At 39.8% G+C, this 24,816-nt stretch overlaps 1 protein-coding gene across 1 annotated transcript in view; it reads left to right on the top strand.

Annotated features, from left to right (window-relative positions):
- Positions 1-22,394: 22,394 nt before the first annotated feature.
- The window catches only part of PTPRD (protein tyrosine phosphatase receptor type D), a 520,035-nt gene continuing 517,613 nt past the window's right edge, over positions 22,395-24,816 (top strand). The window contains exon 1 of the mRNA XM_090274103.1: positions 22,395-22,636. The gene's annotated coding sequence lies outside the window, so the exon portion shown is untranslated. The remainder of the gene's footprint in view (positions 22,637-24,816) is intronic.

Consider the following 24,816-nt stretch of genomic DNA (forward strand, 5'->3'; position numbering starts at 1 on the left):
TAAGAAAAATTACTGTCTTAGTTTCCTTAGCTTGACCTCTTTTCACCCAGGAACTCCCCCTTGACTTTATTTGCAAGGCTACATTCCAGACCCCAAAGCAAACACAGGGTGTATTTTCTCTGTAAACAGTGTTACAAGTGGAGGGTTGACAATATTTACTTTGAATATTCTTACTTAAGCAGTGAGACCAAAAAGGTTCACTCTCTGTCAATAGGTTTCTCATCCTCTGTGGTTTAGAAGGATGACTCTTCTCTCATTACACATTTTGCTGTATCTGGAGCACATGAGGGGTGTATGGAGAAGTCTCAGAAAATGAATGACAAGAGCTGTGGCTTCCAGTTCTGGTCTAGCCTCTCTTCATCTCTGTCTCTCTGAGTAAAGTTAAAGTAAAGTCTAATGAACTTTAATGCTAGAAGGTTGTCATGCCAAAATTAAAGAAATCAGCAGGAACTCCAAGATGCATAAATCAGTTTTAAATTATTGAAATTAAATATTTTTCCCAAAAAAACTTGAGAAATTTTTAAGAAGTCTATAATTCATAATTAGAATAGGGAGATGGACGTTAACTATAGAGAGAGATACAAAACTAAAATAATGATCAGTGCTGACTGTCACTAACCAGAGAGCTCCACGATAGTGGGTTAGTGACCTGACTGTGTCTGTTTTTGCTCATTATTTCGCCCTCAGTGGTTTGCAGAGTGCTAGATACACAGTGGACTCTCAGAAGATATTTGAGTATACGAACGAAAGAAGATCCGAATGAAATTGAATGAATGAATGAATGAATGAATGATTGAGTGCAAAGCCAAGCCTACTGGACACAATCACCTCGTTTGTTACTACTTATACCCCACTTACACCCACACTTTTATTTATTGTAAAACCAGAAAGAAAAAAAAAACACCCAGAAACTTTCAGGACAGTGTCGAAGGGTATTCCCCATCCATTCATCAACAGCCAAGGGATTTGACTCTCTTTCTACGTGATTGCGAGTGATCATATGTGACACCTTCATAGAGTTAGCTCACTAGACACCTTTATTTTCAGCCAGCACCCTTCATAGTCTTCATGTTTACAAAAAGTGGGAATTGAATTATGTGAGAAGTGTTGGAGACACTTGTTCACAGTGTTTAAATGCTAAAGGGACAAAGGACAAAATTATGACCCCTGGAAACTTTGTCTATTGGCCTGTCTCTTTAGTGAATACAAAATGTCACTGAGGGTTATCATTCTTGGCAAATGTTGCTGGAAAAAAATGTCAAGTTTAACTGAAATCTGAAAATTCTTTTGCATTTTCTTCCTGATAAACTATCATTTTGTCAGTGGATGCAAATGTGAATTTTTATAATTTGACCTAGTGTCAGAAAAAAAGTCATCAAAAATACCAAAATAACAAAAGATAACTTGCTCATTAAAATATGTTAAGTCTATTTAGATATTAAAGTAATAAGCTTAATTATTGTTACTCTGAAATCCTTTAAAATAGGAGAAATAAACTACTATCATAAAAGTCTCCAGGTATCAGTGTCTCATAAAATTCTAGAAACAGCTAAAAATGAGATGTTTACCTACTCAGGTAGATTATATGATGTTCTAATGAACCATTACTTTGACACAGAAATTACCCTGGGTTATTCACGTTGGACTTTTTGGAACAAGGCCCAGGTTACGTTTCTTGTCCTAATTTGGCTAATTCAAATCATTTAAAATGTGAAGCAGAGTAGTATAGGAAAGAGACCTTCAAGGACACACTTAAAACACAATCTACTTAGTCACGTATCAGCCTATGATCATGAACACTGTAACTTTTAAAGATTATGCAAACATACCTGTAGTTTTTATTCAAGTATTTAAAACTAGTCTTTGTTTGCTGAGGGTACAATGTGATTTAGTGAAACTTTGCTGCAGTCCTTAAAAAATACACCAAATGTGCTGAGTTATTTTTGAAAGTAAATTTCCTGGATTTAAATGGTCAGATTGTATTAACTTCGAATTATAAACCAATGAATTCTTTCTGACTAGGTTTCTGCCAGGAGCAATGAAACCTTTAACAAGGAAATGACGAAGCTCCAAAATTCTTCTGAGGGTATTGCGGCAAAGTGATTATCCTGTAATATTAGAGTATGTGAGCATTGCAAAAGAGGCTTAGAGGCATAAGGAGTTTTCAGGACTCATAAGAGTTTTCCCATAAAAAGGCAGGTTTCTGGTCTATTTTCAAAGATTAAAGAGAAACGTAAACTGACGTGTAGTAAACTATGAGTTTTTCATTGACTCATTTAGTTGATGGCTATTTTCCAATATACACCTTGAGCTCCTGTTAATAAAACTAGTCTCAGTGAATTTTTCAGCTACATCATTCTGTTATGTAAATAACCACACAGATATGCACATACACACACTCACACACCCCCACTCACATAGTCTCTCTTCCTTTAGGTTAACCAGATAGAGATCATTAGAGCAAAAATGGTGGAAGCCACAAGATCAGGCCAGTTCTGTGCTCTATTCCCTTAAGGAAATATGCTCACTTACTGAAGTATTGCAAAGAAGTGGTGTACTATTTAGGAAACTTTGAGCTCAAAGTAAGAGGAAATTTAACAAAAGTGTTCCTTTTTTTTTTTTTTTTCAAATATGCTTTATTGATTATACTATTACAGTTGTCCCAATTTCTTTTCCTTCTGCTCCCCTCCACCCAGTAACTCCCCTCCCTCCAGTTGCCCCCCCCCTTAGTCCATGTCCATTGGTTGTGCATATAGTTCTTCTCAACATCTTCCTGTCTACTCCACTCCCTCCTACTATGCTTCTTAATTCCTGTACCATCTCCCTCCCTTTTCCCCCTTCCCCCTCTTCTCTGACCTCCCCCCAATATGTTCCCCATACCTATAATTCTTTTTCCTCTTGTTGCCTACTTAGTTTGCCTTTGTTTTGATTCCCTAGCTTCTGTTGTTGGTTGTTGTGATACAGTTTTCATTTTAATGTTCATAGTTTTGATCCTCTTTCTTCTAGACAAGTCCCTTTAACATTTCATATAACAGTGGTTTGGATCTAATGAACTCCTTCAGTTTTACTTTGTCCTGGAAGCACTTTCTCTGCCCTTCTATTCTGAATGACAGCTTCACTGGATAGAGTAATCGTGGCTGTAGGTTTTTGATTTTCATTACTTTCAATATTTCTTGCCAGTCCCTTCTTGCCTGCAGAGTCTCCTTTGAGAAATTAGCTGATAGTCTAATTGGGACCCCTTTGTACATAATTCTTTTCTTCTCTCTTGCTGTTTTTAAGATTCTCTCTTTATCTTTAATTTTTGACACTTTGATTATAATGTGTCTTGGTGTGGTTCTCCCTGGGTCCAGTTTATTTGGAACTCTCTGTGCTTCCTGAACCTCTAAGTCTATTTCCTTCCCCAAGTTAGGGAAGTTCTGCTTCATTATATTTTCACATAATTTTTCAATTTCTAGTTCTTCTTCTTCACCTTCTGGCAATCCTATAATTTGGATGTTTGTTTACTTATAGCTGTCCCAGAGGTTTCTGAGCCTCTCCTCATATCCCTCACTTTTTGTTTCCTCTTTCTGCACTGATTGACTGTTTGTTCCTTCCCTATATTCCAGTTTGTTGATTTGACCCCTGGTTTTCCCTTTCTTACCACTTGTCTAATATGTCTTTTTGTTCGTTTCAGCATGACTAGCCTTCATTCCTCCCCCTTCTTGTTCAATATCTTTTGTTAATTCTGTAAGCTGCCTTATGACTATAGCTCTGAACTGAGCCTCAGAAAGATTATCTATTTGTTCATCGGTTAATTCAAAAGTGTTTCTTAAATGATAAGGACACTTTATCTCATAAGAAATCTAGGTATAGGACTTCAGGATTGGTTAATTCTGTGGCTCAACATCAAAAAGAATCTGTGATCCCCATCTCCATCTTTCCCATGTCTCACAACAACTGTAAAATGTGTATTTATTTTTTACAACTAGAGTGGAGCTCAGAGAGGTTAAGGCACATACACAAAGCCACTCAGTTAAGTGGCTGAGCCAGGATATCAGCCTACTCTGAGTCTAGGGCCTTTTGTTATAATCACACTAAAATCATGAAATATATTTTGAGTGTGAATCATTATCTAAAGAAATGAGATAATACTTATTATTAAACATAATAACATACCTTAGCATCCATACAACTACATTTGCTTATTTCAAAGCTATCAACTTCCTGTCCCTGCTGCACATTTCTGAAAGTACATATTGAGATGTTCACCTTATGCTTGAAATAGGGTTGTCAGTGGTCATAACATCTTAGAAATATTATGAACTGTGTCATGACAAAGTTTCTAAGTTCATTCTAGAGTGTTCAATTAAGTTTATTGTGATTATACTAGAAATGCCAGGGAAATTTCTCATCACTGCTAGAAAGAGCCAGATATATAAGCAACTAGTTTATCAGAGTAAATTTTAATACTTTTAGTGACTGGCAGTCTATGGTTTCATTTAATCAACCCCCAAACCTATTTTTATCTTGAGACCATCAATGGGCATCTATCTTTAGTGTGTCGATGTATGGTTGTGCCCACAGAATGGGGAAACTATTCATCACAGCCCTAAATCTCCCACTTCTTCCCCATGCCATTCTCGCTCTGCCTGAAGGAGTTCCCTTGCCATCCACTAAAACATGGCCTCCATTTCTCTGTTTGGAAGTTTCAATAGAATTACCAATTTAGAATTACCAGTTTAGGCCAGAGCGAATATTATGACAATACGTCCTAGACATTTATTAAACATTTCATAGGAGACAGGAAATGCATGGCAGTTTCAAGTGCATGATTTCACATAGACTGTGCAATATCATTATTATGTAGATGGGTAAGTATTATTATCTCTGCTTTACAGATAAAGAAATGAGGACTCTGGGGACTTAACAACATGCCCCATGACACACAGCTATTAACAGAGTCAGAGATTATGGTTTCTCATCTCTCATGCTATTTCCACTATAATAAATTAAGGGAGAGATAAAATTCATTAGGAACAAGTCAAACAAGTGGTCTGCTGGCCAGAAGTACCCTAGGGGATTGGGATCAAGGTGGAGCATTTTGAAATGCGCAGGGGAGGCCTGGAGTGGAATAACGGGGCAATAGTGAAAAGGCCAATGGCAGACTTCCCCACTAGGACACTTTCCTATTTACCCCAAGTTCATTTGGTGATATCAAAATTGAGAAATTATAAAAACAAGTCTATTTAACTGTTATCACACATTATGAGCATCTACAAGGAACAAATGACATCTTGCTCTATATTGGTTTGAAAAGAAAGGACGGATACCTGGAGTTTGCAGTTGAAGGTTTTATGTTTGCCAAGATGAGCAACCACATGTAAGACACAAACAAAACACTGAACCACTGGTCACTGGTTTTATCAGCCATTAAATGCGGTTGTAAAATGGGAACAGTATTAATGTTGGGATCTGATCCTGTCACATGTGATGGTCTGCAGAAATGCTCAAGAGGAAAAATATTATACTACATTATTACAATTTTACCCTAGATTAAAAGTGGCATATAAAGAAAACTCAAACTCTAGGTAACATGCAGTTTTGCTCCTCAAAGCCTGAAAGATATGGAAGCCCTGGCCAGTATGATAAGGAACCTAAAGTAAAATTTTAATGACTAGGTACATGCACAGAACCTAAAAGATGTGCATAAATGTATTCTATTGCTCCTATGTACTGGCCTGTCAGTTCATATGCAGTCTACCACTAATGACTTCCAGGAGATCACTTTGTTTTGTGCCTCCCTCTCTTCTTTATTTCTTGTTAGTTATATTTCTCTGCAGATTTATAGACCTATGTGCCAGAGACCAACAAGACCAGGTCTGATCCTTCCATTCTTTTGAATAAACGACCTATACAATGAAGAAACCTTCCTTTTGTTACTATTGATAAAAATTTATAGTATAATTTCTAGGCTTCATGAAGATGAAATAGATAACATGAAGAGAAAATAAAATATTAAACAGAGAGAATACCAGTCATTCATCACATATGTACTCATTCAAAAGTTAACATGTATTTATAATTGACCTGTTAGGTTCCAAGCACCATCCTAAGCACTAGGGTAGGGATATAGGAAATTAAACCTGTTTAATCCCTACCCTTGGGAAACTTAGACTCTGCTTGGGGAGAAGAAATAAAAAAATACATAATAAAACCCACCACATATAACATGACAGTTGGTAATAATCGCTCAGAAGAAAAATAAACCAGTATAACAGAATAGAGTTGATGGAAGTGGGATCAAGGGCGTGGCCACGTATATAAAGATTCTAACATTCAATATTTATTGACTGCCTTTGAGGAGCAGGATACTGTGTGCAAGATACAAGATGAATAAGACACCGTCCCTGCCCTCTAGAAGCCAACAGCTCAGTGGAGAATCTCGCCACCTGCTCCACTAGGCAGACAGATTAGAAGTCCTAGGGCATATTGCTGCAGTAACATTGTACATAGTGACCAATCTGCACAGATTGTAAGTATTCCAAAATTCACAGTGGTTTCCATAAAATAATTCTCACTTCAAGTAAACATTTTCAGTTGGTGAGTAACTCTGTTTTCCACTGACAGCACTCATAGTTGAGGATTTCCTTAATGCAACGATGACTTGTTCTTCTGATTGGTTGCCAAGGATTGTTTGGGTCCTTATTGAAATGTACTTGCTTAATTCCTCCAAAGCATCTTGGCTGTTTTTTGTTGTTGTTGTTGTTGTTGTTGTTGTTGTATTGGCAAACGCTTCCTCCTGTACTGAAAAAATGTGTTCTTTCTGAAAAATTTGGACTGCCCCTGGATGGCTTCCTTGAAAATTAAAAATAAATAAAAGAAAGAATATGATTTTTTAAGTAAATGAAGAAAAATAGTAGTTTGTATCCAGAAGATTTACATAAATGCAGGTCACGTTCTGGATGATGGGCCATTTTTTTCCTACCTCCATCAAGCTTTGTGCAGATCCCTCGTTGAAAATTTCCTGATTCATCAAGAAAGTAGAGAAAAATATAATTATGTCCAAAATACTAGCTTGTATAAATAAGCTGTTTTTCTTTATTGTACTTTTCTTACAACCTCCATATCCTGAGCTTTATAAAGGTTGTAAGACTATAACACTGTTAAAAGAAAACTCAATTGTGTGAGTGAACAACAGTGAGCAGAAGCGCCTTTGTTCTCCCGTAGACAGAGCCTTTTTGATAGAGGATGGGAGATCATATCACAGGCAGTGGTCCCTAAGGAAGGGAGACAGGCTTGCTGATCTCTCCGCCAGCGCAGACGATGATAATCCAGTGCTGTGTGGGCTCCATGTTGGAACTGCCTTCCTGTTCACATTCACTCTGTCGTGTTCCTCCACCGTCACCACCGCTGGAAGACCCAGGAGAGGAAATGATTTTGGTGAGGCAGAGACGTAAGCCCAGGTGGAACCACTTGTTATAAACTTTTCAGTTTAGGTGGGGGCCCTGAGCTGACGTCAGAGTGTGTTGTTGTTCTTGCAGAGCAAGAACGCTGGGCGCTCACGGTCGATCTAGCGCATGGCTGCCGGTCTCCGCGCCTTGCAGTCGTGCAGAGCACACATCCTTTTCCGTGTGGCACGTCGGCCCCAGGGTGCCAGCCAGAGTTCCAGCTGGAGAGTCTCAGTTCCTTCCTGCTCCAAACAGTGCATTTGGGCAGTGCTGTCTCTTTTGTGTTGGAGAAATGTCACACTAGCTTTTGAATTTTGTTGAGCTATTCCTTGCTTGCGATACCAAAGTAAAAAATAATAATTAGTTGTATATATATTTTTTACACGTTGGAGTCCTTCCCTTTGGTGAAGTTTTCACTCTTATCATGGCCTCATTCATGCAGCTCCCATTGCTGTGATTGTGTCAGCATTAGGGGTGAATGACAGGAATTTTGCTATCAAAGTTATGTCCTAAGGCCATGAAAAGTCAATCACTGGAGAGATCAAAAACTTAGTTCTAAATATAAACTCTTTCTCAGCACTTGCAAATAATAAATGCTGCCAAAGTTTAACCCTACCCTAAAGCTCTCCATAGGAACTCTGCTTCTTCCTAAATAGTCTGAGTTCTAAGGACATCACTCAAGATGAAGTTTACTCCATTGAATCTTAAGTAGCTGTTTTGGTGATGAGGTGCTTACATAAAATCTTCCATTTCCAGCCCTGTTAACTTTGATTAGGAGAATATAATTGCAATTAAGTCACCTCTCAGGGTGGCTTTCCAAATTGGTAAGGGTGTCCAGTTGTTGGTGGGTTTGGCTTTGGTTATGCAGTTTGTTTGGGTTGTATATTTTGAACATGTTCCAGGGCTTTTCAAAACAGTGATGGGAACATTGTATAAATGGAAGTGAAAGCAAAGGAACAGACATTGCCAACACTCTTAATTACGAACCTAGCAGCATGTGTACTTACTTGGGAGTTTAAAGTGTACAAGATAGAACAGACGGAAAGGTGGGGGAACCTAGTGGTCTCAAATAGGACCGCTGCCACTGCCCGCTGCCTTCTCTTCTTAGCAGGCAGGAACTAGAAAGCATGAGCTTTCCTACCCTTTTGCAGAAGCAAAGATATGGCAAATTGCCATGTTGCTTTTTCCCTCAGTATCTTTTTCATTTTGAGGCACTATCTGGACAGAGGGTAAAGTTCTGAGGCACCTAGAGTGGTCATTTATGTCAGGTGATATGGCTATATCCACTCCACTCCCTGCCCTCCTTGGAATGTCTTTTATTTTTTTAAGGTCAAAGGTCTAGCACCTGATGCAGTGTTGAACTCGAGAGGGAGGGAAAGGGGCAGGGAACTGTCTTCTAATTCCTTTGGCTTTCTACTGCCTGGGGTGGAAATGACACATTCTTTGAAACCTCTCATCTTTTGACAGACAAATTTCCCAGAAACTGTAAGTGGAATAGTTGGAGGGTTGTTCAATTAAGGTTGGGGTGGTAAACCAAAAGAATTTGGAAAGTTTGAGAATCAGTAAGATTGGGGTGGTTGACACACACTTTCTTTTCCTTTAATTGTTTAGGTTTTTTTTTTTCCCCCTTGCTTATTTGTTTCCAGTCAATTGTATTTCATCTCCGACATTAAATCAGAATCCTCTTCTCTCCAGTCTCTGTAGATTATGAGTAATTATAAGGTAAAAATAACATTGTCTGCTTCCTTGAAATCTGTAATTTTATTCTAAAGATTTTATAGAGGGGTCTATTTCACTTCCCCCTCCCCAAGTTATATATGAGTTGGTATTTCCAAGGTAGCTATTATGCTGTTCTAATGTAATTTTTTGAGGGAAGGGGTAACTAGCTGAGAGCATACCTTTTACTTTGAAGGCTTTTTAAAAATTGATGGAGAAAGACACAAAGCAGTACAAATAGTTCATGGCAGAGTCTCTCCCTGAGGTAGAGCTGGTGGGTTCCCAAAGAGGATGCTGAAGCCCACTGAAATGTCCCAGCAGGCTGCAGGGTCTCCCTACAATGTCTGGTAAATTCATGTAATTACTGCTGCCTGCTGGTGGGGGCCTATAGTCTCTGCAGGTTAAGACCTTAGTTATGGTCAGAAAGAAAGTGGGTAGGATTCAAGCCCCCCCCCCCCCAACTAGGCCAGAAGCTAGGAGCTTCCTTCAAAGCAAAGACAACTGTTGGAATAAGCCAGCTGTGCAGAGCAGAATTTAAAAGCGTATAGATTTAGGTAAAACAGTGTCACCCATGAACCTTTTTTTTTCTCTCCCTTTTAAAAACTATGGAAAAAGAAAAAGGCAAATGCTAGTAAAAGGCGTCTAGCCTCTTAAGAAATGCCAGACTCTGCTTGGCTGTACTGAGTTATTTTTCTACAAACACTACAAACAAATTAATACATTTGAATGATCATGGTGGTCTTCAGAATTACCTGAAAAGCTTGCAAAAATTCTGACTAACTAACCCAGAGTTCGAGATACACAGCGTCTAGGGTCCGAATCATCTGTAAAATGGGTATTTTATTACCCACACAATTTTTAGAAGCCTTGAAAGAGATAGGTCTCTTCAAGTTCTCTGTGAACTGAGGAGTGCCACACAAATGTTAATGTTTAACTAATATGGCCTGGATAGTGTTCCTTGTGTTTGTTAGATGATGTGCTAGGAACTCGGAAAGAAATCAAAGAAGTCTTCTGTAGTTGTGTAGTTTGCATACTTGACAGTTTTCTATGATTAGACTTCACCAAGAATACTTCCTTCTCAAGAAATTGAATTCCTCGAGCAAAAATTTGTGAGCAACAGCTTTCTCTCCCAAGAGTTGTCATTTTGTAGTTCTTAATTTAACGCTGAAAATAACACATGGACATCAAGACTTCATTCCAAACTGTTGCCAATGAGGAGATTGAATCTTCCTGGTTCTTTCTTTGTTTTAATCACAGATTTATTTGGGGGTGGGTGGCTGGAATGTAGGCTAGTTTGGTGGCATTGCTTCCACTTTTAATTATACAGTATTCTCTCACTTATCGTGGGTATTACGTTCTAGACCACCCTGAGATAGGTGAAAATCTATGAAGTAGGAACCTTACATTTATTTTAGTGTTTATATATAGTTTAAGGCTTTATAAACCCTCCTCCCACACTTATAAACCATTCCCAGTCCCTTATTAACCTTTCCCACTCCCTTACTAACCTTTTCCATACTTTTATAAGCTGGTTTGGCTCAGTGGATTGAGCGTCGGCCTGCAAGCTAAGTATCGCTGGTTTGATCTTCCAGTCAGGGCACATCAGAGAAGGAAAACTCTGACTCCAAAAAACCTCCACTGCCTTGCGGCATACCTCTTCAGGGGAAAGGCTAAGGGAGTAAACCCCGACAGAAAATCCGGAGCCGGAGTCCCTAAGGCGGTTCGACGTTGTAGTCAACACCAGCAACTCCTGCGGCGCACCTGAAGCCAAGCTGTATTGACTCCGTCTTTCCCTTGGGCCCTTCAGCTGCGAAGAGAGGGGGGGGGGGTCTGCTGCATGGGCAACAGCAGACCCTCCATATCACCCTGCCCAGGCTCTGTAGCTTCAGCTTCACTGGAGAGGACACTCCAGCGTCATTGCAAGATGTCGATTCAACACGGGAGGAGATAGATACCGTGTCACTCCCAAGTCGGACTACACAGCCATTCTCGGCGGTGCAGATAGACTCTTAAGAAGCTACACCATCGTCTCTCGAGACGGATGGCTGCCGACACACAACACGACTTATGTTCTTAAACATATTCTACACTCTTAAACCTATGTAACTTTAACAACATACATATACAGTACCGCAAAATCCCACAATATAGCAAAAAATATGCAATAAATAATTAAATATAATATTCTTAAGAACCTCGCAATACAGTGAGGCCGCAATAAGTGAACCGCGAAATAGAAAGGGACTACTGTACTGCAGAGAATGAAAATCATTAGGGGATGTCTCTGTTGTATTTGGGTCAAAGGGTTTTCCTTACTATATGTGCCTTGCTTACAGCACACATTCTTAGAATGACTTAAGAGTGCATAGTTGACATAGCTCACTCACAGTGGAGGCCTGACTGAATGAGCCCTGGGATGAATGGGCATACATGAAAATCAAGTAATAAGAAATACTGAAAGTACCATACTGGTATATGAAATTTGGGCTGTATTTCATGTGTTAGTTACTACTTAAAAATGGAATCCAGTCAAAAGTCTTTTTTTTTTTCACTTAAAAAATAAAGCCACTTTCACAAAGAATCCTAGAGCTTGAAAATATTTTAAAAATAATCTAGTCTAGTGATTTTCAAATTGTGCTTCCTAGAGCTGTAAAGCAAGGCTACTCTACTTTGGCTAAACATCTGAATCACTTGGGAAGCTTTATAAAAACTGTGCTAGAATTCCACTCCCAAAGAATCCAATTCAGTTCATATGAGTGGGCCCTGCGCATACATATTAAAAGTTTTTCAGGGCTGTGAACCACCATTGTAGGGGTCCAGCAGTCCAATATTTGGATGTCTGTTCTGATAAATGCAAGTATACTCCCTGGGGAAAATATGATAGAATATATTAAACTGGGAAAATTGGGATGCGCTTTTGCCATATAGAGTCCCCATTAATTTCAAAGAAATCTCTAGACATCCAAAAACTCCAATTAAACAGAAGTATCTCATGAACTCTTTGTATAGGAGATTCTGCAGGCATACAAGGGACACACAGAAGATTAAGACCCAGTACTTTTCTTGAAGATTTTATAGTCTTGCAATCCAGAAAACATATATGGAGTTAGCCTATATAGCAGAAGCACAGGGAAGGAATGAGAAAACCAACTATAAATATGACTTTAATAAAAGGCAGGTGTGTTACTGATGGCACAGGAAGGATTAAATCACATAAAAATATTATAGCTTTCAGCCTTTGCTCTAATTTCCTATTTCTTCTTCACCCAGCATAGAAGTGACTGAAATGAGCAGTTTGGCATTCATATTCTTAGAATGTAGCCTGGTTTTTTATTTTTATTTTTATTTTTTGGAGAGGGTTCAGGAATGAAAAGGAAAAATAAAGCAGGTACCTTGTTTCTTTTTACCTTCACTTGGTACAAAGTAAGATAATTCCTAGAGTCTGATACACACTCGGCAGGAGGTCCCCTGGATGTAGGGGAAAAAGTAAAATCACGGTGCCAAGTGTCATTTTCAGGACTACTTCTAGATATCTGACAACTGGCTTCTTTGCAAAAGGCAGAGAAAAAGACCTGCCTGCCTTGATTTGACTTTATGCTACTCCAAGTCAAAGGTTGTTAATAGTCCTAGGGTGGCTCATCTCCTTTCATGGATAATGAGCACAGCTGTGATAAAAAGGAAAGAAAAAAAGGAAAGAAGGAAGGAAGGAAGGAAGGACGGAAGGAAGAAATGAATCCCTAAAAGCTCCCTTTGTGTGTTGCTCTTCATATGAGACTTAACATGGAATCTTTGGAATTTCTTTGTTCTCTTCCCAAATATTGTCATGGGACACAAACTCTTCCATGGTATAATTACACAGAAGTTTGCCTAATTTCCTACTGACTCTCTCCAGTGCATCTTCATATTTATAACATGTGGATCAATACAAATAAAAGTAGCAATGGAATGAATCTTGGCAGTGGGTGTTTTCTATTGTCTTTCATCTGATCTTAGTAGAACATTTATTTAGCATGAGAGATTTGAAGAATCGCATGTTATAAAGGAAGCTCATATCTGAGTAGAAAATTCAGAAGAAAAAAAAACAAAAAACACCATTTGATGAGATATTCCTTAAAGGATGGATGGGAATTCAACAAATAGTTGATTATAGGAAAACTTTCCAGCTGGGTGAGAAAAATGTACAGTTTTATTCAGGCAATTCTGGAATTTAGGGTATTGGTAGTAAAGAGGTAGAAACTTAGAATGGAAAAATGGGATCAGGCCTCACTCCTTTTGTGGTAAGCTTTGAATGCTGGCAGAATATTTGTACTTAGTTTAGTCAGTAATCACAAACTACTAAGTTTTTTGTGTATGGAAATTACATAATCAAACTTGTGCTTTATTAAAGTTAATTGGGCAGCGCAGAGATGAATGGATTGGGGCCAATTGGAAAAAGATTGGGAGCAGAAGCTATGAAAAATATTGTACTTGTACAAAGAACAGTAGAGACATTTATATTACAAAGATGGGGTTTTAGTGGTAGAAAAAAAAAAGAAAAACTATGACGTTAAAGAATTGGAAACAGATTTTAAGAAATAAGCAAAAATTGCACTGACTTGAACAGACTGTTTAAAGTAATCATACTTATGGGAAAGAATAGTTTTTGTTCTGCCTCTTAAAATTTCTGCTGGACCTAGTCAGTGTTACTAGTAATTTTGGAGATGTAGCCAGTGAATTTTGAAAATCAGAATGATTTGGAGTAATATATGATCATAAAGGAAAAAATGTTTAGGGACAAATGTCCACTTTAGTGTGTGTACTGAAAACTTCAGTACCAGTCAGAAGTATAAAGGATTATTTTCTACTAAACTGATCAATTATTTTGACTTCTTGTAGGAAAACACAAAAGTTTTTAATTACTCTCATTAAGAATTCTATGGAAGTACTAATCCATCTACTCCTGTTCAGATTTTATTATTGTTTTTTTTTTTTTTTTTTTTTTGTCTGGGACATGTTGTTGTGTTTTAATTAGTGAGGCCTAATTCTGACCAAACTCTAGGTCCCTGTACATTTCAGCATTGGCCCAATAAGGGGGGACTATTAAAGTGACATCTGACTTGCTGCAGTGGTATCTAAGTCCATGTTATCATCCATTGATTCATTCAGCAGAAATCTTTTTGAGATCTGCTTATAGTCCAGGTTCTGTACTTGCTGAGAGTGATAAAAAGAGCATGGAGATGCTCTGAGTTTAACTGGGTGCAAATATACAGGGTGTGGCAAAAATAGGTTTACAATTGTTTGTATAGAAAATAATAATTAATAAATAATAATACAAAAATAAATTTTTTCACATACAACTGTAAACATATTTATATGTTTGCCCACCCTGTACACAATAAAATACAAAGGATAGAAAATAAAAAGGATAGAAAAAAGTGGGACCAGAGGCAGGACAAATTTATTCTACTTAGGAGAGTGTAGAAATCTTCATAAATAAAGTGATATTTCACATAAAAGGGGTGATTTACAATCAACTCATTTCCCCTTTCTCTCTTCCTATCTCCATCCCTCCCTTTCCTCACTCCTTAAATATTTATGGAGTACCTGTAGTACTTAAAGCACTATGATAAGAGCTTTTGGCTCCAATCAGACATAAAACTGCTCTCAAATAGCTGAGAGAGAACATTGCACTAAGTATGTTCACCCAGTAGAAATTGTTAAGTGATATAACTGAAGTATAAGATAAGTGTAGAAGGGTAAGACGAAGTTAGGGAAAGGTTAAAAAAAATGGCTGAAAAATAGTATTCCCCATGTCTTTGCTGTGTTCACTGTTTGCAAACTGTTTCTTAATGCATGTGGAAGCTTCCATAGCGATGCTTGGAAACATTGCTGCCTCTGGGAAGCAAGCTGAGATCTTGTAACTGAGATTCCAGTCTAGGTTACAAGGACCAGTATGTCACTGGTCATACATAATCCCCAGCCTTTGTGAAGAGATATATTTCCTGTTACGTGAAAATCAACTTGTGGCATTTTGCTTCTGAGTTGCTAAAAAATCATTTTCTGAAACCCTATTCGAAAGACGCTTTAAAAATAGTTTCATGACTCTGGCTTTCTTGCTAAAAATGTGAAAACGAAACTTTGTTGGTAGACACAGACGTCTTATTAGCTTTTTTTCTGCTTTTCTGTTCTTTCTTTTTCCTTTCGCTCTTCCTAACCATTGAATCTTGAAGCACGTTCTTTCATCAAGGAGATTCAGCACCCTCTACAGTAGCTGATTGTGAGTCATTAACATCCTGCAGCATGTCCTTAGTCTTGAAAGATAAGAGCCAGCCTTGTCGTCGGTAGCCGTCCGTCTCGAGAGACAATGGTGTAGCTTCTTAAGAGTCTATCTGCACCGCCGAGAATGGTTGTGCAGTCCGACTCGGGAGTGACACGGCATCTGTCTCCTCCCGTGTTGAATCGACATCTTGCGATGACACTGGAGTGTCCTCTCCAGTGAAGCTGAAGCTACAGAGCCTGGGCAGGGTGATATGGAGGGTCTGCTGTTCCCCATGCAGCAGACCCCCCCTCTCTTCGCAGCTGAAGGGTCCAAGGGAAAGACGGAGTCAATACAGCTTGGCTTCAGGTGCGCCGCAGGAGTTGCCGGTGTTGACTACAATGTCAAACCGCCTTAGGGACTCCGGCTCCGGATTTTCTGTCGGGGTTTACTCCCTTAGCCTTTCCCCTGAAGAGGTATGCCGCAAGGCAGCGGAGGTTTTTTGGAGTCAGAGTTTTCCTTCTCTGATGTGCCCTGACTGGAAGATAGAACCAGCGACACTTAGCTTGCAGGCCGACGCTCAATCCACTGAGCCAAACCAGCCAGGGGTATATGAGTATGTGATAATAATATAACAGCACTTGAAGGCTGGCTGTGATGAGATATATCCCAAACCACTAAAATAACAAAACAGTTATATCTAAAATGCCAGGAGAGGAGATAGAATAGAATAATAAAAAATATTCAGTTAATCCAAAAGAAGGAGAAAACAAATTAAAAGACTCCTATCAGCACAAACAGGGGCTTAGTAAATTATAAATACCTATACACATTATCTTCTTGTTTTTGAATAAAATGCCTTTTTCTTTGTTCTGTCTTCCGCAATGCCCCCAGTACTAATAAAAAACTATAAAAAGTGTGCATTTCTATGGCCCAAATTTTTGGTTCCAAATACAGTGTTTGAATATCCAGGGCCAATGCCAGCCTTGTACAAATGAAATTTTAAGCAAATATCGCTTTACCTTTCTATCCTTCTCTTAAATGATGCAGTAGTTCTTCCTAATCCAGTTTTGCTTTCCAGTTTCAGTTACCCTCAGTCAACTGTGGTCTAAAAATATTAAATGGAAAACTTCAGAAATAAACAATTCGTAAGTTTATGTGCCATTCTGAGTATTGTGATGAAATCTTGTACCTTCCTACTCTGACCTGCCTGGGATGGGACTCATTCCTTTGTCCAGCGTGTCTACTCTGTATATCCCGGCCATTAGTCATGTAGCCATCTTGGTCATCAGATCAACTGTGGCAATATTGTAGTGCTTGTGTTCAAAGTGACCCCTATTCTAAGGACCCCTATCCAAAGCGCAGGAGCAGTGATGCTGGCGATTTGGATCTGCCAAAAGGAAGCCATGAAATGCTTCCTTGAAATGAAAATATGTGGACATATAGAAAAAAACATAGTATATACAGGGTTCAGTACTATCGGTGGTTTCAGGCATCTGCTGAGAGTCGTGGGACATATCCTTGTGAATAAGAGGGTAACTGCTGTATAAACTTTGGTTGGCCATAGAATCAATAATACAATAGAAATTTTAACTTCATTTCTGGTTATGTGCCATGACATTGGCATTCTATAGATATTGAAACCGTGCTTTTTCTCTTATAATGTTCTTGTTATCCCTCCTAAGAAATATCTGGGTTCATTTCCATCATGTCCCCATTCTTGTGCCATTCAGCAAATGGAGATCGCTCCATCAGTTTTTGGTCTCTGTAGATTTCCCCTCTATTGAGTGATTAATTACTAGCTTTCTGGTGACTTCTTAATCTTTTTCTGTATTTTAAAATATTAATTCATCTCAAAATTCTCTAGGGTAAGGTACAAAGACTAAATGGGACATAAGTAACTGCAATTACTTTCCTCTCTATTCAGCTTTGCCTTTACCACCAAAGACATCATTTTAAAAATGTATAAAAAATCCTCAAAGTTTAAAACTTAAAAATAAACACTAGGAAATTAGTTTCCTCAGTGAAAACATTAGCAATTAAAGGTTAAAGCAGCAAAATTGTGCTTATCCCTTCTATTACTAATAGAGTAGCCATTTCTGTTAGCAGTCTTTGTATTTTTAAAAGATGCTGCAAATATATAAAGATAGGTGGCCTCCATATATTGAAACACAATATATTTAAAACAACAAAACCAAAAAACGCTTTTATTGTTAGGAAGTATTGGAAACTCACTGCTTAATGTATGAATTAATGGGACTTCTTGAAAAATTGCCTGTTAAATTTTAACTGACAGCTTGTCATATATTAATTATAAATAATTGTAATATATGGCTAACATAATGCATGCAACAACAAAAAAATAGAAAAGGTAATTAGAGTATATCCTTTGTTTTCTCCCTTACTTTTTGCTCATAAGAAAAAAAATGACCCAATGTTTCACTTGGTTGGGATAGTGCCAATGGTTAATGGAATGTCCCACTCTACTAAAGAATTTAATGGGAATATCCATTTGTCACAGTCGCATGCTGTAATCTCCAGTAGCAGAGCCAATGGAAAATAGCACCGTACCATAACGTCCTCTACACACTGCAGGTGAGGATGAGATGCAGCAGCCAAACTGAACAGTCAGGGTGGAGAGCTTGGCTTTTCTAGGCTTCTCTTCAGAGGAATTATGGTGTAGTTTGACTACTTTATATGTGTATATGTTGTATTCCCAAATACATTTAGATATTGCTTAGTTTAGGGGTTGTTTTATATATATATATATATATATATATATATATATATATATATATATATATATATTTTTTTTTTTTTTTAAATCTTTGTCACACACCAGTTCTGTGTTTGGGACAAGCAGTAAGCTACTGAGAACTGCTGTATGAATTAAATTTGAAAAACTCTCTCAAGTAAACATTTTAACACCTATAGAGATTGATATTTAAGTTGTTTGAGTATAATTATCTATTATTATTTCATTTCTACATTTAGCAGCAAATTAGTGAAGCATATTAGCACCTATGGAAGAGGTCTGATATTCATCTATGTGCCTTATTAAACTGTTCACTGTCTTCAGAACAAGTCATTTGAACCTATGTTGTGTTTTTCCATTTGAACTGGATTTAATACAAACCACTTTAGCCCTCCAAAAGAAAATGCGATCAGCAACAGTTACCCAATGGCTTGGTTAATAATCTATACTCAGAAGTAAAAACACAAGATTTGAAGTTAAACAGATGTAGATGCAAAATTCTAGCTCGGTCACTTAATAGCTATGACAGCTTGCTGAAATAACTTTCTCTCCTTCCCATTTCCTCACTTATGCTATGAGTCTAATGCTACTGGCATAGCTGGGCAGTTGTTAAGATTGGAGATGAGTCAGTGACTTTGAAACTTTTCCTTTTAATGGCTAACTACACAACTGAAACATGTTTCGTCAACCAATACTTAGTTCATATAATGCAGTCTTCATTCTTTTCCTTCCTGCTTTCATTTCTTTCACTTAAAAAACTATTCATGACGCATTAGATTCCTGATCCACCAAAGGTGCCTTTTGAAAACATTGGGATAGCATGATGTTTAGTACATAATACAAGTATAACATATGATTACTAATATTGTCATTATGATTATTTTTAGTCTTTTTTAGGATGCTTCCTGCTAGATGGGAATAAAATCTGAGTACTTCTAGGAACTAACTCTCTTGGATGGGGTCCAAAATAGACTCACACTCATCATATGCTAAATCGTGCACTAGAGGGGGTTGTGCTGTAGCAAAGGCTCATGTGTGCTATTCATCACAGAACATTAGAACTAGAAAGGAATGGAAAAAAATGTCTAGTCCCATTTATTTTCTTTTATGTAAGTATTTATAGTTTTAAAATACCCTGCATTTATTGCTCACTGATAAACTGAAAAGAAATCAACTTTTTTATCCAGAACTACAAGAGAGTTAGGCAGAGAGGGATACTGGATCATGATATCTAGGTTCTGTTCTGCTTCTATCACCAAATTTTGAGTTACCTTAAACTCTCAGGGACTAAGTTTTCTTACCTGTAAAATGAAGTGATTTCAATAGATAACTAGCCCACTTCTGATGTTCTTTGACTTGCAACCTCCAAATGGACCCAGGGGTTATATTCGATGCCGCACGGTGCTGTTTTGTTACAAACCAGTTCTGAATTAGAATGTTAATATATGTACACTGGGCTGCAGTGTCACTGCCCCCACTATTCAGATGTGCCCAGCATGTTTAGCTCCTCTCTTTGTCCTGTCTGTTCTTCTTCAGTATCATCACCCTCTTTTGTATAATAAGAGTTCAGACTCTCTAGCCACCTCCTCCCACCCCTAATTCTTTCTCCCAAATGTTTGCTTGTAGTGGGGCAGAGACATCTAGGACCTCATGGTGTCAAGAAAGTTGGGTCTTTGGGCTTATGTCATTTACTTGGACTGTCTTCACTCTCCTCTGATTTATTTGCCACCTGCTTGTTGCTCACCTTGGTAATGATGACCACTAAGTTCTCTAGCTAGTTTAACTTGCTACCAGTGGGGTGCATTGATAGTTCCTTGACTACGTTCCAAGATAGCAGTCAGATGTCCCATGTGAGATCTTTAAAAATAAAGTTGGATTTGGTCAGATCTTCTTAACTTAGGCAGAGGTATGCGTGCCTGTCTACCAAAAACCACAGCAGAGGAATACTAGTGTTTTAAAAACTTTTGTTTGTTCCTCTAGTATCCAACTTAGCAAGAAGAAACAAACTGAGACTCATCAGCTTGTGGGGGAAGATATGGTAATGAGAAAGCCCAATCAGTTTACACCTTGAGTGAGAATCACCTGTGTGGATGCTCAGCTTTCTGGATCTATCCTTAGGACACAGAGGGCAGGTGTCCATCATATCTGCTCAGCCATGCAGTTCCTTGTGTCATGAAAAAGTTTGGAGGGTTAACCTGGCATTGGAATCTTGCACAAGACTAGATTTCCTCTTGATTTTCACTATAAGGCTAACAATTAAAAAACAAAACAAACAAACAAACAAAAAAAAAAAAAAGAGCAAGGAAGTCATACAAAGAAGTCATACAAAGTTGCTGGAAAACTAAACTTCATTTAGCAAGACTCCTTTCAAAACTATATGACTTCTTTTTGGGGCACACAGCAGGCAGAGGATTACTGAACAATCCTTCAGTGCCTTTCAGGAGCACAGCATGCAGATGGTGGTAACAAATGGGCAGCTTGAAACAACAGTTAGGAGGCTGGATCATTAGGCTGAATCTAAGGCAGTCTGTTTACCTTTGCCCTTTCAAACACATCCTCCAGCCTGTAGGAATAAATATTGTGTGAATATACTGGCCTGAGTGGAATGAGCAAGGAAAGTGGCTGGACGTCTTGCCTTTATTTACCGTTTTTGACCAAATTTATAATAACATTTTGGTAGGCCAATAAATAGTCAATGTTGACTTCCAGCTAGCTGCTAACTTTATCCACATGCTAGAGATCGCAGGAGGAGTGAAGGTTAAAATTTGCCTTTTAGCTAACAATCCACACAGGGTGTTCTGTAGATAAGGGGTTCTATGGAGGAAACCTACGTAGCCCAACAACTGGGTGCTTGTCTAGGGAGACAGTTTCATGGTGTCCTTCAGAAAAGCCAGGGATCACTGCATTTCCAAGATCAGAAAAACAAGTAGCACGGAAGCAAAGCGAGAGTATTTCCCTAGAACTGATTCCATACTTCTGTTTCTTACTCTCTGACTCCAAAGTGAATCCTACGAGAGCATCATTGAATGAGACTGCCACGGTGAAGTGAGGTAGAGACAAACTGAGTCTCATCAAGGCGCGCCCCTTTATTTTTACAACTGCTTGAAAGGGGGCGCGACCAGCTTTTTTCTTGCCATGCGCAAGGACGCAGAGCAGGAAGCGCCTGGGTGTGCATCTCTAAGGAGATGAGGGAGATGAGTGAATTTGGTAAAGAGGGTCTTTTCTGGCCTGGTGGATGGATGCTGGGGAGTGACGTCACCCGCCCCCTCCCCCCTCTTGAGAGAGAGAGAGAGAGAGACAGAGACAGAGAGAGAGACAGGGAGAGTGAGAGAGATGCGCCTTCTTTGCCCAGTCCGCCTGCCCCTCTTTCGTCCAGCTCTCCGGCCCTTTCAGTGGGTCAGTGGTCTAGACTCAGGGATTCTCGGGCGCAGGGGGCCTGGCCCTGCCGGAGTCCCAGCGGCGCACCCACAGTCACTATCGAGCTGGCAACGTGTACACACAATCCCCCCAGCGCTGAGGCACTTCAGTTCCGTGGGATCCCCAGCACGTTATAAGGATTTTAGAAAAGGAAACAAAGAGAGAAGCTTTTCCAACCACTTTACTAAGCTTTTTCATTTAATTTCCCCACCGAACCCACTGGCCTCCAACCATAAATACCAGGTTCATGCCAGATCCAAGAACTGGGCTGGACTGACCATCCCACCTTCTGGACCTTGACTGGGCTCCCGGAGGTCTGCAGGCGTCACCTCACCCCCTCTCCCCGCCTCCACTCCCCACCCCCCCGCCGGCCTCAGTTTCTGGTTACCTCTCGCTTGCACTTCACTTTTGGGGAGAAGAAGAGAAGGGGAGGAAGGCGCTGAGGGGGGCAGCCGAGTTGCTTTTTGTGGCCAAAGAATCCTCTTTAAAAGAAGCAGCAGCAGGAAGGAGCAAACGAGAGGCGGAGGGAGGAGAGGAGACCGACCCCGGACCCCCAAGCCCCAAGCGCTGGAGCATCGAGGCGCGGGAAGAGGAGGAAGAACAGCAGGAGGAGGGAGAGGAGACACACAGCGGCTGCGGCAGCAACCGGAGAAGCGAGCGCAGGGCCAGCGGGAGGAGCGGGAGGAGCAGGAGGAGGAGAAAACGCGGTGGAAGCCGGGGCTCTGTAGGGCCAGGAGGACGGCCCGGGAAGAGGAGGCGGAGGAGAAGGGAGTAGGGGTGGCGGGAGGGCGGGGGACTCGCTCCTTTGGATGCTGGATTTCGGGTTTTTTTGGACTCACTCGCTGACTCCTCCACTTCCCTGCTCTGGACTGGGCTGGCCGCACGAGGGCCGGGCGGCGGCAGGGAAAAGGGGGCTCCTGCTGCCTGCGCGCCGCTGCTCCGCGGGATTAAATTGGCCGCCCCGGAGGCGGTGCCTTGGACAGGCGCGGGCTGTACGGCTGTGGCGGGGCGCGAAGGCGCTGGAGCAAAGTACTGGTGCCTGCGCGGGAGAAGGTGGCGATTGCTACCCAGCGCCAACATGACCAGGTGAGTCCTCCGGGCTGACCCGTTCCTCGCCACCGTGTCCCCTCCATTGTGCGCCCGGGGCTTGCCCTAAGCCTGGCTCCGGCTGCTCCCGCGTCTCCCCGCGGGGCTACACACTCCCGCGTCCGTAAGCCCAGCGCCCCGGCGCCGGACAGCACTCAGTTTGCTCTTCTGAACCTCCTTGAGCAGAGGTCCTCCCCTACACGGTTCATTTCTCGTTTAAAACCTCAGACCAGGGAGAGTGGCAGTTCTAGAGAAGGAGGGTGTTTGGGTCCGTTTGTGCGACCCCCGCTCTCTCCTCCTGGGGTGGGCGTAGTATTCAGGAAATGGTGGAGCGGTGGGGCAATTCCGACCCTACCCAGGAATTCTGCCGCTGCATATACATTACGTTGCAATGATTACTGTTTTAAGGAGGGCTGGTTATGGTGAGGAGGCAAATCTTTTCTTTTTTTCTTTCCTTTGAACTAATGGAGAGAAGGAGAAATAGCAGGAATCAAAGTCTACGCGGCTGCCATACAGGAGAGGGATTGTTTTGGAGACCTTTCCATAGCAGAATCAAAGCTCCTAGTTCTGTTGTGCTTCCACACTCTCCCATAGGGAAGGGAACGCAGACTTTATAATGAAAAGTCCAAGTTGTAGGAAAACAATGTGGAAAAAAAAAAAAAAGCCATGGACAGCTTCTTTGCTTTTCTATTGATTTATTGTAGCGATTTTATAGGTATGTAGAAAACTTGTATTGTTTATCTGCAAGGTTGATTTTCATTTAGAAGCATTAATAAATGAAGTCAGTTTTCTCATGCCTAAACTAAAAAAATATTGAACACTAAGTGTGAGCTTGGCTTTCATTAATTGGGTGTTCCAGGATTCTGAATAGTAGTAGTTGCATTCTCCAAAACCCTGACTATCACAATCCACTTGTATTGTTTCAGCGTGCCTCCCAGTACAGGACTTGCTAAATATCTCCTCTGTTTTCTAAAATCCTTGGTGCTCCCCCAAATCTATCTACAGTTTGTGCCTTAAGTATCTAAAAAGATTCCTGAGGGATCGCTCCGCTGTATTTTCTCTTAAAGTTTTTTTTCTTTTTTCTTTTACATGCCCACAGACACAGTGCTAGCAACTTAACAGAGCGTAACGGGTACATTTTGAGCCTCTCAGAGACTAGTGATGAGAGATTGATTTGCTGTTGGACTTCCATATCTCCAAATGTGGACCTTTCCCTTTAGTGTGTTCTTTCCAACCATTCTGTAGCACAGGTACTGGGAGTTAGTTCAACCCCTGATGCTTCTGATAATTTTGGCTATTCTATCTGTGTTTCAAAGTGTACACACCCACCACTCAACTTTAGTACAATCAGGGCGATGTAACAAGCAAGACTTGAAATATCCTGATTAAAAGAATATTTACATGATACCAACTTAAAGATTGTTATGTTGGTAATATGAGGATATCCAGGACTGTGCTTAGTAGATCTTATGCTGCAGATAGATATTATTCTATTGACATAGCGTGAGGGATAAATGTTTGATGCTAGATGTCCGAATTCTTGAACCAAACATCCTAAACGGACAATAGAAAGAAAATTTCTTTACCTCCCACCTCCCGTAATTATGTACTGTTCTTTGCTGTTCAATGAAGCTAGCAGTTCTGTGACAGATTTCTTAAATTCACCCTCATGCTATCAGCTATTATAGTACTTTCAAAGTGTGAAATTGACAAGCTGGTCAGTTTCATGAATTCAGCTGTCAGATTGTGTCCAGTTAAAAATTGCTTGAAGCTGTAAATGTGCCACGCTGGACCTTTCTTTTGTAAAGAAAAGACAGCAAAGGGATGAGAATTAAAGTGTGTTATTAATTGTAGATCTTTAAAAATAGGTGCAACTCCAATGTGAGGTTTATCACTGGCTATTATTGAGTAATACCTTTCAATTTATGCCACTATACAAATGGCATTCAGATTGTAGCTATATTTCATTTAAATAGTGATCACTTAACATAGAAATAATACATTCTTAAAGCCCTCACTACTATAGTATAAGAGGAATAGGATTCAAAAAGCAGAAGTGTCTTCAATATATTTTAATATATGTAAGTAATATATTACTTTTGTAATGACATGTAAAGAGGTGGGTGAATTAAATATTTTTTGTGGTGGTTATGTAACACAGATCACAGATTTTTCTTGGA

This window comes from Furipterus horrens, unplaced genomic scaffold (genome assembly GCF_987537825.1).
Source record: "Furipterus horrens unplaced genomic scaffold, mFurHor1.1.pri manual_scaffold_4, whole genome shotgun sequence".
Classification (NCBI taxonomy): domain Eukaryota; kingdom Metazoa; phylum Chordata; class Mammalia; order Chiroptera; family Furipteridae; genus Furipterus; species Furipterus horrens.